Genomic DNA, 5,177 nt, shown 5'->3' with positions numbered 1-5,177 from the left:
GATCGCCCCCAGACGCCCTTTTTAAAATATTTTTAAAGACAGAATCGGCCAAAATTCGACAAACACCACATAGATTCAGCGATATTTAGGCGTTTCACAGTTTTTTTGCATATTGAAAACATATAATCTACTAAAGGAAGAAAAAAACAGTTGTTGCCGCGCCTACAGGCCGAAGAGCTTGTTGGAGACGTCGTAGTCGCCGTCATCGTCTTCCTTCTTCTCCTTCTTCACTCCGCGGCCGTCCCTGCTAGACCCCTACCCGGGGTCGCCCGGGCGGACTGGTTTGGCCAGCGGTGGCGCGTCGTCATCGCTATCTTCAAGGACGATGACGCCTCCCTCGTCGCGGCCACGATGGCGAGCGGCGATATCCTCTAGGACGCGGCGCTGACGCTTCATCTCCAGTTGGGCCCAATCCTCCCGCGTCCACTTCATGGCGGCCTCTTCGTCGAGCTCGTCATCATGCTCGCTCTTCACGGCGGCAAGCCTCGGCTCCGTCTTCGGCTTGACGAGGCGGGTAGGAGCCGAGGAGGAGGCACGGCCGCCCTCATTGATGACGAGGGCAGCGCCGCGGGTGCGCCGCCCGAGTGGCGTTTCCACGGGCTCTGCCTTGACGTTGACAAGCGCCGGTGACCCGGATGAGGAGGAGGAGGAGGCGCCCAGCATGCGCCTCGGCAGCAATGGGCCGCCGCTCCAGTGGGGGCGGGGCCGGGGCCGCCAGGTACTGGAGCGGCGGATCGTTGCTGCCCTCGAGGTACTCGAGGACGGCGTGGATCGTGCGGCCGGGGATGCCCCACCATGAAGGAAATATGCCCTAGAGGCAATAATAAAGTTATTATTTATTTCCTTATATCATGATAAATGTTTATTATTCATGCTAGAATTGTATTAACCGGAAACATAATACATGTGTGAATACATAGACAAAAACAGATAGTCACTAGTATGCCTCTACTTGACTAGCTCGTTAATCAAAGATGATTATGTTTCCTAACCATAGACATGAGTAGTCATTTGATTAACGGGATCACATCATTAGGAGAATGATGTGATTAACTTGACCCATTCTGTTGGCTTAGCACTTGATCGTTTAGTTTGTTGCTATTGCTTTCTTCATAACTTATACATGTTCCTATGGCTATGAGATTATGCAACTCCCGTTTACCGGAGGAACACTTTGTGTGCTACCAAACGTCACAACGTAACTGGGTGATTATAAAGGTACTCTACAGGTGTCTCCGAAGGTACTTGTTGGGTTGGCGTATTTCGAGATTAGGATTTGTCACTCCAATTGTCGAAGAGGTATCTCTGGGCCCTCTCGGTAATGCACATCACTCAAGCCTTGCAAGCATTGCAACTAATAAGTTAGTTGCAGGATGATGTATTACGGAACGAGTAAAGAGACTTGCGGTAACGAGATTGAACTATGTATTGAGATACCGACGATCAAATCTCGGGCAAGTAACATACCGATGACAAAGGGAACAAGGTATATTGTTATGCGGTCTGACCGATAAAGATCTTCATAGAATATGTAGGAGCCAATATGAGCATCCAAGTTCCGCTATTGGTTATTGACCGGAGAATTGTCTCGGTCATGTCTACATAGTTCTCGAACACGTAGAGTCCGCACGCTTAAAGTTCGGTCGCGATCGTAATTATGGTTTTTTGTGTTTTGATGTACCGAAGGTTGTTCGGAGTCCCGGATGTGATCACGGACATGAAGAGGAGTCTCGAAATGGTCGAGACATAAAGATTGATATATTGGAAGCCTATATTTGGATATCGGAAACGTTCCGAGTGAAATTGGGATTTTACCGAAGTACAGGGGGTTACCGGAACCCCCCCCCCCCGGGGGGGGGGGGGTTATTGGGCCTACATGGGCCATAAGGGAGAAGAGGAGGGCAGGCCACGCGCCCCCTCCCCCCCTAGTATGAATAGGACAAGGAAGGCGGGGCGGCGCCCCCCTTTCCTCTTTCTCCCTTCCTCCTTCCTTTTCCAACAAGGCAAGAGGGGGGAGTCCTACTCCCGGTTGGAGTAGGACTCCTCCAGGCGCACCCATAGGGCCGGTCGCACCTCCCCCTGTCCCTCCTTTATATAAAGAGGCAAGAGGGCACCCCATGACACACAAGTTGATCCTCATGATCGTTCCTTAGCCGTGTGCGGTGCCCCCTTCCACCATATTCCACCTCGGTCATATCATAACGGTGCTTAGGCGACACCCTGCGTCGGTAGAACATCATCACCATCATCACGCCGTCGTGCTGACGAAACTCTCCCTCAATGTTTTGCTGGATCGGAACTTGAGGGACGTCACCGAGTTGAACGTGTGTAGAACTCGAAGGTGTCGTACGTTCGGTACTTGGATCGGTCGGATCGGGAAGACGGATGACTACGTCCTCTACATTGTGTCAACACTTCCGTTGCCGGTCTATGAGGGTACGTAGACAACACTCTCCCTCTCGTTGCTATGCATCACCATGATCTTGCGTGTGCGTAGAAAATTGGCTGAGAGAAGCCGGGATTTATGATGATTACTATGAATTGGCTGAGATTGCAGGCCTCACCGCCTTCCTCCACGACCGAAGAGAACAGTATCTCTTACTCACCAATATCTTTGTGCAAAACTTTCATTTCCATGCTAGGAGCTCACCACCGACAGTTGAATTTTATTTATACGTTGAGCATAAGGAGATGTTACTTCATGATTTTTGTCGGGTTTGTTTGATCCCTTTCGAGGGCAGCGTAGAGGAACCACATCATGATGATGTGGATGGGTTTATTGACACCATTACTTTAGGGGAAACGAGGAAGGTTTTCGACGCACGAATTACTAGCATACACTTTCCTGTTCAATGTTACTTTGCTATATTAGCTAGTAGATGTTTAATTGGGCGCGGAAACTGTGGAAACCTGAGTGCCCCTGATATTGTTATTTTGTGCCATGCTTTATTTCGCGATGACACATTTAGTATGGGCGCTATTGTTGCAAAACGGTTAAATATTAAACGTACTAAGGGCTCCGTCCTTGGAGGCATCTTCGCATCACGCCTCGCTGCACCCATTAACATACGTATTAGGCATTATGAGAAAGAAGAAAAATTGCTGCCTCCTGTTTATCTAGATTATAAGAGTATGGTAGCACATGATTTTATTGTTAAGAATAGGGAAAAGGCGCTTAAGTACAAATTAATATTTGGTAAAAATCATCCTGAGATTATTACCTTGCCTGCTCCTTCCTTGTTTGATTTATCTGCAGGCAAGTACCTTGTTCCGTTGCAGGCCATTCACGCCTACCGGAACCCTACATCAGCTACAGAGCCAGAGCCGGAACCACAATTTGATCCTCCACGACAGTATGATTACCAGTGGGATCCGGAGGTGATTGCCAACCATTGGCAATCCGAGGCTTCTTCACAGTACGACCCCAACTATTACTTTGGATATCCGCCAGGCCAGCCATGGCCATGGACGAACTTAGGCCAAAAGCCTAAGCTTGGGGGAGTACGCATTTCTCACCGACATTACATTCACGTTCACACACTCATTGCTAGTTGTCGGTGCTCATACTTTTTCACTGTATCATCCATGCTAGTTTATTTTCCTTTTTAGGCTTTCTTCTTGTGTGTTTAATAAACCTTAAGAAAGACAAAAAATTTAGTTGTAGCTTTTAATTAGTTTACTTTCCATGCTTGTAGTAGTAATTAAAAGAAAACCCAAAAATATTTCTCGTTCTTCTTTTGCTTGTTGGGAGCTTTCCCATGTAAATAGTTTTATTTCTTTTCTTGTTCTTTGGGGGGTCGAGAGGAGAAGACCATAATTAAAATGTTAAAGTGGCTCTCATATGCATTATTGTTGATCTAACAAAGAGCCCATATTACCTTGTCTTCTCTCTTGAATTGAATGCTTGCAGATTCCATCTTAGTCCAATGCACGTGCACTATTATTATTATCCACACTATTCGGTCGAGCAAGTGAAAGGCAATAATGATGATTATATGATGAACTCATTGAGATGAGAAAAGCTGGTATGAACTCGACCTCTCTTGTTTTTGTAAATATGATTAGTTCATCGTTCCTGATTCAGTCTATTATGAATAAACATGTTTGCAATGACAATTAGAGATTATAGTTGCTTATGCCATGCTTAATTAGCTAGGAGCTTATAATGGTTTACCTTGCGTGCCAACATGCTATTAAAATGGTTGTGATGTGGTATGATAGGGTGGTATCCTCTTTTGAACGATTCGAGTGGCTTTACTTGGCACATGTTCACGCATGTAGTTGAAACAAAATCAACATAGCCTCTACGATATTTATGTTCATGGTGCATTATATCCTACTCATGCTTGCATTCGGTGTTGATTAATTTTAATGCATGTTCATGACTGTTGTCTCTCTCTAGCTGGTCGCTTCCCAGTCTTTTGCTAGCCTTCTCCTGTACTAAGCGGAAATACTGCTTGTGCATCCAATTCCATAAACCCCAAAGTTGTTCCATATGAGTCCACCATACCTACCTATATACAGTGTCTACCTGCCGTTCCAAGTAAATTTGTATGTGCCAAACTCTAAACCGTCAAATAAACATTCTGTTTTGTATGCTCGAATAGCTCATGTATCGACTAGGGTTGTCTGTATCTTCCATGTTAGGCGGGTTATTCTCAAGAGGAGTGGATGATACGTCTCCAACGTATCTATAATTTTTGATTGCTTCATGCTATATTATATTCTGTTTTGGACATTATTGGGCTTTATTATACACTTTTATATTATTTTTGGGACTAACCTATTAACCGGAAGCCCGGCCCAGAATTGTTGTTTTTGCCTATTTCAGAGTTTCACAGAAAAAGAATATCAAACGGAGTCCAAACAGAATGAAACCTTCGGGAACGTGATTTTCAAAACGAACATGATCCAGAGGACTTGGACCCTACGTCAAGACATGAACCAGGAAGGCACGAGGTAGGGGGCGCGCCTACCCCCCCCCCCTCCCACAAGTGCGCCCTCCACCCTCGTGGGGCCCATGTTGCTCCACCGACATACTTCTTCCTCCTATATATACCTACGTACCCCCAAACTACCAGATACGGAGCCAAAACCCTAATTCCACCGCCGCAACCTTCTCTACCTGTGAGATCCCATCTTGGGGCTTTTCCGGAGCTCCACCGGAGGGGGCATCG

This window comes from Triticum aestivum, chromosome 3A (assembly GCF_018294505.1).
Source record: "Triticum aestivum cultivar Chinese Spring chromosome 3A, IWGSC CS RefSeq v2.1, whole genome shotgun sequence".
NCBI classification, from domain to species: domain Eukaryota; kingdom Viridiplantae; phylum Streptophyta; class Magnoliopsida; order Poales; family Poaceae; genus Triticum; species Triticum aestivum.
Note: the sequence above shows the minus strand (reverse complement) of the source record.